Here is a 10810-nt window from a genome sequence, read left to right on the forward strand (position 1 = left end):
TGTGCCATATGTCCCCTGGCAAATGTCAGATTGTTTCCCATTAATCCCTCCCAAATGTCAGATTGTTTCCCATTACTCAGTCCCAAATGTCAGAATGTTTCCCAGCCGTCAATCCCGAATATCAGAATGTTTCCCAACCGACAATGACATTTGGATTACTTTCTGACGCAAATATATAAGGGCGAAAAGTCAGAAAGTGGCTCTGGTGTCAGTATGGTCAGTCAGTATTGTTCCCGCACGTCCCGCGTCCTTTGCCCCCTAGTGGCCGGAAATCAAAAACTGACAAATGGGAAAAATTTTAAGAAAGTTTAAAAAAAAAAAAAAAAAAAAAGCGGCCCCGACAGTCCCAGTCCCAGCGGGGCGGTTTTCGCACCGCACGGCAGCCGGGAAGTCCAATTTCGACACCGGGGGTGTTGCTTATTTTTAGCGGCCCCGCAAAGGCCCCGTAGGGCAGGTCGAAAAAAGGCTAGTTTTTCCCTAACCGGCTAGTGGGAAGTATGCCCTTTGTCCCGCGGTTCATTAAGGTAGTCTAGGGCTGCAACCAACAATTATTTTCAATATTGATTCATCTGTCCCTTATTGTCAGAAAATAGTCAAAGATTTGAATTATAACACAAAGATATTCATTTTAAAATTATATAAAAGAGTAATTCTCACATTTGAGAATGTAGAACTAAGATAGGTAGAACTAACAAATCCATTGTTGGTTAGAAATTAAAGATTAATTAGTTTAATTGAAATAATAGTACAAATAAACAATTATTGCAGCTCTAATATAAACCGGTTTAAGATGCACTGCGTTTTTTTACTTTTAAAAACATACCTTCATCCACCTCGTTAACTTGTTTCCTTTCTCTCTGTGGGACACTCTCAGAAGTCAATGTGGGACATTTACCTATGAAAGATAACCACGGTCAGATATTAGTGCTCAGTATTCAACAATCCTAGTACAACGACTTATGTTAATTAAAAGAGAGTTTGTACAAATACTACTCTAGATCTACTCATATGCCTGAACTGATAACCTTACACTTTTTTTCACTATACCATGCAATCCCACAACCAGAGAAGTTACAAACCAAAGCTTTCCAAACATTTTCACAAAAACAAGGAAAAAATCCATTTAGTAATATATAACACAGTGACACTTTGCTAATTTTGTTTGGTCTTTTTAAACACTGACTGCATATATAAACATAACTGAAAAATTTAGTTCTAACGGACAATTAGTCAGAAAGTTACACACTAATGGTAGCAGTGAACATAACCTGCACATAAGAAGGTATAGCTATGAGTCTGTGGTTTTCCTGAAAATGTTTCTATTAATTAGGATATCTGTAACCGTGCATACATACCACAGACAGAAGGATCAATTGTATCAAGGTTCTTTCCCTTGAAGGTGGAGGCGCCTTGTTCCATTGCAAATAGAAGCTGGCTTATCTTGGCAATTTTAAATGTTTTGTCTGTCTGTCTGTAAAAGTCACGGTGGACTCTGAGGTCATGCCCCATGAACCTTGCAACTTGTTCTAGCTCTTGTTCACTCAGATCCAGCAGTTGGCAGAGTGTGGCAACCTGTTTTCTTAATTTAGTTGACCTCAGGAGATCAGGGTTTTCTGCTCCGCTTTTCTCTGCATATTTTCGCAGACAGTCACACCCTCGTATGTGCGTCATCACACCGGGTCTTGCAAAGAGATAGGGATTTTCAGCAAGAACACCAGCTTCATCTCTCCTTTTAATCAACAAGTTTATGGACTCCCTCATTTTGTCGGTCAAGAAAACAGGTACCTTTCTCCCTCTTTTTCCGCGTACTTCTATGCGAGTTAAACGCTTGCTCAGCTCTTTCTCCAGTGGTGACAGGGTTACATAAATGGCCTCGTTTATGGAATTTGTGCTTCCTTTCTTGTAGGCTTCAAGTGTCAAGCGTGATGCGTGCCTTCACGTCGCTTGTTGAAGACGATGACCTGTGCTATTACTGTCTCATTTAGTGTCTTGTATGCTGTTAAACTCAGCTGTTCCCCTCTTGATTAGTCTTCTACCATCCTGAGATGATCACTCAGCCCAATCACATTTTTGGTGAGGGGGATGTCCTCTTTTTTATTCCATCTCTTTTCTTGGATAGTTTGGTGAGCACTGACAGAAACATTGTTTCTCCAGTTTCGTTCCAAAGGTTCCAAGAACTTTTTTGCCTTCTTCTCTGCCTGATCATCATCATGCATAAGAGCCTGCCCAATCTGTACCTCTGCAGCTCCTTTAAGACAGAATCCAATTTTAACAGCTGTTGAAGGTTTCCCATACTCAATTTTGCCTGGACTAAACTCGGTAAGCCGCTTTACTGCACTGACAACAAGCTGAAATTTTGATGGTGCACGTTTGTGGCCTTCTCTTTTCGTACAAGTTTTTACAGTCACGGTTACAGTCACTTTATCTTTTTTGGTCCTCTTTTGTTCTTTATTTTGTATTTTTGCATACGTTTTTGTGTTCTTTTTTTCCCAATGGTGATTTTGCCTCCTTGCGGATCTCCATCTTCACTTGAACTTGTGTCTGTACCTTTGAACTCTTCTTTATGGGACAATTTCTTAGCTTTGCCTGGGCTTTTCAAATCTTCATCATCACTGGATGATGATGCATTCAGAGGTAGCTTGTAATCTGGGTCCAATCCAGTGTGGCTGCATAGTTCAGACCCAGAGAAATCACTTCCTGACTCCTCAAAGACACAGTCCAACTGTAAGTAAAAAGCATAATCATGAGAAAGACATCACATTCACTTTCAAGTCCAACTTTACAGAGCCATGCTACGATTATCTTGAAAATGGACTGTACATATTTAACACTTGAGAAAAAAAATTCTGCCATACTTGGAAAAGGCAGATGTCAAGCATACTGTTTTTGGATGTCCAGTATGTCAAATGTTAAAAGTGTGTTTTAAATTCAGGATTTTTACTCGTGTTGAAAAAAAGGCTTGTCACAGTTAGGGCTGGGGCGGTATGTATTTTTTTCTACCGCGGTTGAAAAGCAAGAAATTTAGCTTTTTTAGCGCGGTATACCCCATTACAAGAGTAGCGCAAGTTAGAGCGAGAATGGCAGGGTGCCTTAAGTCAGTGCCCGTGTGGTCGCACAAGGAGAGCGAGCGGTAACGGAGAGTAGAGTACCGCTGTGAGGAAAAGAGAGGAAAGATAATATAAAGTGAGTTAAAAGTGAACAATAAAACAACAAGCTAGTGCTTCTCAAGACACGGTGGCTTTATCTGTTGTCAATACTGCCGGTAAAGTGAATGGAGTTACCCTAGGGCTGGGCGATATATCGATATTAAAAATATATCGATATATTTTTAAATGAGATATGGAATTAGACCATATCGCATATATCGATATAGTTCAAATGTGATCCTTGCTCCCATAGATATATACACAGATGTCGCCTTGAGGTTCTAAACATACGTCAAAACCGCCGCCATCTTGGAACAGAGGTCCGAAGCATTCAGATCAACGCTAAAGATGCCGGACTTTTGTACTGCTTAATTATGTTCGATAGAGGAAATGAAAAGAACAAACAGCAATGAATAACATTTAACAGGTGACAATGTGTTTTATGATTATGTATGCCGCCTTCGACCAGCAATCTGAGCTCCGGCGGCAGCGGGAGGCGGAGAGCTCCGTGGCCGGCCGCAGCGTCTCTTCCCCAGTAAAAACACAGCTTTGCCTCGCTGCTGCGCGTGGGTCCCCGCTGATCCAAATCGGACCAGCCAAAGACAGAGTGGTGATCGGTAGGATCTTACACGTAGTCCAGGACGACCTGTATGTCGATATCGGGCGGAAAGTTCCACTAAGTTTGCCGGGGCAGGCGGACGGAGAGAAGCTACAGCGGGCAGCAGAGACCGTCTGCAGCTGCAGGATCTGGAGCTCAGTGCCCGTTAAAATGACATGTAACGATAAATACATACAGAAATAAATAGTGGAGGAATGAGCCTGGACATTTCAGTCTGTTTTAAACTTCACCTTGAAGCAGAAACTCTTAGTTCAGAAGGGTGAAGTTTCCGTTTGGACTCAGATCTGTGAACCGATCATAATAAATATTCTTTGTATTAACACATTAATTAGTTTCTTTGTTTTGTAGTCGATAGTTCATCTTTTAGTTTACTTAAGTGGAAGCAGTATCAAGTGGAAGAATGGGACTATAAACCTAGGCTTACAGGCATGAGGCATTACATTTTGAACAAAGTAGATTATATTAATATCAAAAGCTTAATTGACCTTTGGAACGAATCACAAATATGGAGCTTTGATTTCAAAAAAGGTACTCCTGTTATACAGTATTTAGGTGAGCAGCTGAGCATTTAATCATGAACCAGGTGAAGAAACCGGTTTATTATTTATTTGATTTTGCAACTGTTTCTATGAAACTACTTGTGACATGTCATATTTGATTTTGGCTTTGACTGAACATTTGCTCTCACTTTGCGGAAAAAAATATCGGGATATATATCGTATATCGATATTCAGCCAAAATATATCGGGATATGACTTTTGGTCCATATCGCCCAGCCCTAAGTTACCCCCAAAAAAACATTGGCTTTTAACTTACATGTTGCAGCCCGAGTGCAGCCCGTCTAGCAGCTGAGCAGACAGAAAGCCCAGAGGGCGACTTGGTCACTCTGCAGTTTGCTCTCTCTACCAATATAAGCCACTCTGTTTTAGGCTACGAAACGTGCATGCAGGCTGAAATTCAACGTGTCTACCTCAGCTTAGAATGGAGAAATGGCTTTACCTTTCGTACCGTAATACATGGTATGGAACATTGTGCTCCGCAACTCGTGAAAAGTCGGATAAGTTTTGTTTAGAAAACCTTGAATCCATGTAACACACAATGTCATCAGATACAATCCATGTCATTAGACACAATGTGCAGTAGGGGTCGGGAAAAAAAAAAAAAATCAATACAGTATAGTATCGCAATATTTTCCATGGCAATACTGTATCAATACAGAGACGCCAAGTATCGATCTTTTATGATAAATGTGTTGGTCGGTTTGTCAGCTTGACTTTCTCATTTTGCAGCAATAAAATTGAAGTGAGATGAACAAACAGAGAAATTTATCTTTTTAGATAAAACGTTGACAAAGTTTCCTTTTGGGGACATAATTTAAAATTGGGAAAAATTTGAAGTTGGAAAAAAGGTAATAAATTGCAATAATATCGTATCATGACACAAGTATCGTGAGGATATCGTATCGTGAGGCCTCTGGGGATTCCCACCCCTAACGTGCAGGCCAATGTTTGTTTTTGCGGTGATGACGGTGACGAGCTCAGACCCGTGGTAGGCGTCACGCGACCGCGGTAATGCGGTAACCGTCCCAGCCCTAGACACAGTTAGAAGACGTAAGAAAATATCATGCCAAAACATTAGCTACGAGTGTACGACTAACTTCCTTCAACCACAGTCAGAAGACAAACCTCACTGAACACCATCAACACTTAAACAATGGGTTTTCAGAACTGTAAATAAGCTACATAAAAATATAATAAGCCTGCTATTTTTATTTAGTATTAATTCATCTAGCACAGTGAAACTGCTCTATAATTGAATTCATTTGGCTGTACGAATAAGTGCCATAAAACTATCCCCTCAAATATTACCATGAAATTGACTTATGACCTCTATTGTTTAAAACTTGAGCTGACATTTTCACAAATCCCCACCATAATGTATCTGAACATCTCCAGAGAAGACATGAAATTGATCCTTTCACCTTGCAGTTTTGTGATCCAGTGTTAGGGTTACTTGGACATACAGTCATTTATGATGTTGTATATAAGTGGTGATGGGTGCTGAGGGTTTTCCAGAAAATAGTAATACTAGCGTAAATAATAATAGGGCTAAGAAACTTAAGTATATTGCAATTCAATGTGCTACAATTAGATAAGAAAACCATTCTCAGTGCATATTTGTGCATATTAATCTTTTATTTCTATACTTTTACTTTATGTACCACATTTATAATATCACAAATACCCACAAATTAAAATATTAACTGCCTTCATTCATACGTCTGAGTACAGAATGAGCAGCCTAACCCTAACCTACGATTCCAGAGTCTTTTAACATTGAATTAAACTATTACCAACTGTTCTATTGAAAAGTCTACATCAGGATAGAGTAAAGATTTTATAAACGCACATACCTGTGTTTTTCTCACAGCCATCAACTTCTGGACCTAAAACCAAAAAGAAGATTGAAAACTTTACAAACAAGCCATGAGAGCACAGCTACAGCTACTTTGGATTCAAAATAAAAACAGACTGTTAAGCATTAACTGCAGTGTAGTTTCTAAAGTGTACCTCTCTGCTGTAGTGTCTTATAACTACATTTGAACTCAAGTATTTTACAATTGAGACTAAACTTTGCTGCCACAATAGTTGCATTACACTTCTTCCCCCCCACAAATATCAGTGACATCCCCAAAATCTCATTAAGATATTAACGACTATAGCATGTTTTAGCACATAAAAACATGGGGGCCGTTATTTTCCATAACTATCCTAAGGCCGTCCGGGCCCTTGATCAAGCATGTGTTTTTTTAATCATTACTTAATTGGGTGGGGAGAAAGCTATGCAATAATCAGAAATTTTACCTATATTTAGTCCAAAGAAAGACAGGAGAATTAACTTTGAGCAAGTTTGGAGGAAAGTCAGAGGTATGGAACTGTTTTAAACAAGTTGTGGGCAGTGACAACATATGTGTCGGCTTTGTCGAGTGCATTAAGGCCGGTTACACACTGGATGCGTTGCGTGAGCATGTCAGCTGCGTGGCGTGTCCTTTTATATTTCGGCTCCCACGTTAACAAGTTAGAGCTTACACACTGCCTGTGTGAGACGCACGTCTCAGGTGCGGCTTGAGCTCGCGGCTCAAGCAGCATGCTAGAAATAGAACCAACGCCTATTTTTCACGCAAGCGTGTTGGAAGCATTTCCAGGCAACATAGAATAGGAAAATATGTTTTATGTAATTTAGACACAAATACATATTAATAAATTACATGATGATTGAAAGCCTCTAGGTTTTGATATAAATGCAAATATATAAATGTAATTTTAAAAAAAAATAGATTTTCTAATATTGCATCTGTTAATACAGAACGAAAAATTCTGTAGCCTTTTTGCCGTCAATACTGTGGACGTTGTCTTTGCTGTAATCAGATCAGAATATATTTATGTTTATGGAAAACACCCATGTGTCCGGCGTGAGCGTGGCGTCTGCGTGGCGTTTTCTACGTCTTTTCACACCAGAAACGTGTCTGACGCGGCGCTGCTGCTGCTGGCCTTGTCTGGACACATGGATGTTTCCCATTGATATGATGAAATACCATGTTAAACACAAATATATACTGATGTGATTATTGACAGCAAAATAAACTACAGAATATTTTGTTCTGTATTAACAGGTGCAATATTAGAAAATCGATTTTTTTATTATATATATATATATATATATATATATATATATATATATATATATATATATATATATATGCATTTATATCAAAACCTAGAGGCTTTCAAACATCAACATGTCATTTATTAATATGCATTAGTGTCTAAATGACATACAAACATCTTTCCTATTCTATTTGGCCTGGAAACGCTTCCAACACGCTGGCGTCTCACGTGAAAAATAGGCGTTGGCGTCGGTTCTATTTCTAGCATGCACGGCTCGAGTCGCATCTGAGCAGTGTCACGGAGCTGAAATATAAACGGACACGCCACGCAGCTGACACGCTCACGCCATGCAGACAGTGTGTAACCGGCCTAAGTGCAGCGCGCTGCTCGCCTATGGCAGCAAATAAAACGGGGAATTGGACAATGAACAGACACATGAAGCAGGCTGCAGAAAAGACGATAGTCAGCCTTCAATGCTCACTTTTGTTACTTCTCCAACCATGAGGGAGAAGCCCTCACAGAGAAATGAGTTTTTTATTTTACATTTCTTCATTCGGATCCATTTGCGATCCATTCAAACAAACAACGCAGTTTACATGCTTCACTCTTGTTGCATTATTCATTAAGATCATTCTAAACAGATTTCTGTAGTTCAAACAACTCTGAATTGTAGTTGACAACGTCAGTTATAACGCCCCACGTATTAAAAAATTGTCGGCTTTAAATCGGGCTCGGCGGTGCTAGGACACAACGTGCACGGGCTCACTGCAATGTTGTTAAAAAAAACTAATAAAACTTGAAACTAATACATGTTCACATAGTTATACAAAAAGTCACTGCCTGACGATTAAGTTAGTAGTTACAATTTACTACAACTGGCAACTCCATTCTGCAATAAAAAGTCTAAATGTGCCGAAATAATTTTGCACAAACCACATTAACTGACGTGTGGAAACTAAAAATAAGAGTTCATAAAATCTTACCTGCACAGAAACAGTTTAAAAGTAGTCTTTTCTTTAGTTGAGTCGCTCCAATCTTTTAAAAGGTAGCATCTGCTGTATCTTCTCGTTCAGCTCTGAGATTCAACTGCACGCTGCAGGTGGGGGGAAGGGCAGCTGCCTGTGAGTGCAGGTCACCTGCAGGTCACCTGCTCTCTGCAGTGTGTATGGCAGAGAGCGGGGGGCGGCCCCTCCCTCTGATGGGCCATTAATTAAGTGAGCTGCAGCAGTGAAGAGAACCTCACAATATTCACCTCTGACTCTGAGGCCTGTTTTATAGTCTGCAGGGTTGGAAATCACACAAGATTCACAACTATCACTGCAAAATAAGAACTTTAACATTAAAGTTTTGCTCTTAAAAGTAAATTTTAACCATATCATTGTATGTATATCAGTGGTTGAAGAAGTACTCAGACATTTTACTTAAGTAATAAAGTAATATCTCATTATACAATGAGATATTACTTTATAATATCTTACTTTTAAATATAATCATATTATAATGACTTCCCGTCTAATGCTCCTCCTGTCTCATGCCTGAGCTCTGAGCTTCAGCTCTAGTCTGCAGGTGGGGGGAAGGGCAGCTTTCTGCAGAGAGCTCTCTGCAGTGTGTGTGGCAAAGAGCAATATTCTGCTGTTCACCTCTGACTCAGGCCTGTTTTACAGGTTGCAGGGTTGGAAATCACACAAGATTCCCAACTATCACTACAGTTCTACTGTAGTACTACTGCAAAATAAGAAATGTAACATTAAAATTTCGCTCTTAAAAGTAAAGTTTAACCATATATATTATTGTATGTATATCAGTGGTTGAAGAAGTACTCAGACCTTTTACTGAAGTAAAATAGTAATATCTCATTGTATAAATAGTTACAAGTAAATATATATTCAGAATTTTACCTCAGTAAAAAAAAATATTAGCACTGAATATGCTTACAGTCTGAAAAGTATTCACAATGCAACATGGCAAATTTTAGAATAATTATGTTATTGTATTATAATTATTGAAGGATCAATTTGTTCATCTCTATAATGTTGCAACTGGTAAAGGTGGACTTAATTTTATATACTTTACATGGGGTTGAGCTTAATTGTCCCTTGGCGTAATCTATACTAGTATGTCATCATTTATTCACTGATTATAGTAAATAAAGATTGATCCCTTATAATTGTTGTAGAGTTTAAGCACAAAGTACCGGAATGGTAATTACCTCAAAACTGTACTTAAGTAGAATACATGAGTAAATGTATGGTTATTTTCCATCGCTGAACACACAGGGGCCAAACCTTAGAAGTTTAGTTAAAATGAAATAAGAATGAATGAACAGCTTTTGTTTGTATGTCTAACCCATTTTCCATCCTTTTAATTTAAATTTTTCTCTGTTCAATGTCTATTTATCAATTTATTCATTTTTATAGTATACAATCCCAAGAACAAGCTGCCGGTGCCATCAGGGTATAATGAGATGCAATGAGGCCAGAGCCTCTACACTTATGTTAACACTTTACCCTTAAAGTGTCCAACATTAAGGCCGGTTACACACTGGCTTAAAGGGAGGGAGGGGTGGCAGACCTCTACCCGAGTATGGGGCACCCTCCCTGGGGTAAATTTTCGGGTGTTTATTTTCTCCAAGTGCTTCCCCCGAGAGAAGCTCACCAGCTGAAGGTGCCCTGCGGCCAATAGCGAGGGGCTGGGCGGGACTTCCTGTGTCCATTGTGTCATCACTTGTTCTAAAGCTTCCATGTCTGTCATAATTTTGGACATTTTTTACTTTTGCACACTTTTCCATCTCCGGAGCTGCTTGCCGAGGCCACCGCTGTATCTGTCAATCGCTAAAGCTTCCAAAATTGCTGTCATGCACTATTATTTTGATTTTTCAATTTTTCCATTCAGCTCATCTGCACAGCAAGAAAATATGTCTAAGTTTTTGGACCAGAGAAGGGGAAAATGCATAAGCAGAAACACCCTACTGCTTCTGCAATCTTCCCTTCTCCGGTCAGAAACTTTTTCTAAGTTTTTGGACCGGAGAAGTGGAAAATGCAGAAGCAGTAACACCCTACTGCTTCTGCAATCTTCCCTTCTCTGGTCAAAAACTTTTTCCAAGTTTTTTGATTGAATTTTCTCTATTAATATTTTTTTCTAATATTTTTAATTTTAACCCTTCACCTGCCAAACACCTGGACATGGGGGCATTGCCAGAGGTCAAAGTTCATCATTGCAACTGTACTTTCTCTGTATCTATTACTGCTAATTATGAGTTTTGGGGGACTTTTTTAACTGTTTTGGACGAATTGTACATTGACACTGCCAATGTCACTGTACAGCATCGCCTTTAGCCACAAGGGGATGCTCCAGCACCATAAATACCTACCCTTTAC

At 39.3% G+C, this 10810-nt stretch overlaps 1 long non-coding RNA gene across 1 annotated transcript; it reads right to left on the bottom strand.

The window, feature by feature from the left end:
• Positions 1 to 2644: 2644 nt before the first annotated feature.
• LOC114551650 (uncharacterized) lies at positions 2645 to 8574 on the bottom strand. Its single transcript, XR_003691959.1, has 3 exons — positions 8417 to 8574; positions 6179 to 6211; positions 2645 to 2722 (listed from the first exon to the last, which is right to left on the bottom strand). It is a non-coding gene; the product is annotated as an uncharacterized LOC114551650 (long non-coding RNA).
• Positions 8575 to 10810: the final 2236 nt, after the last annotated feature.

Source organism: Perca flavescens, unplaced genomic scaffold, assembly GCF_004354835.1.
Source record: "Perca flavescens isolate YP-PL-M2 unplaced genomic scaffold, PFLA_1.0 EPR50_1.1_unplaced_scaf_3, whole genome shotgun sequence".
Taxonomy (NCBI): Eukaryota; Metazoa; Chordata; class Actinopteri; order Perciformes; family Percidae; genus Perca; species Perca flavescens.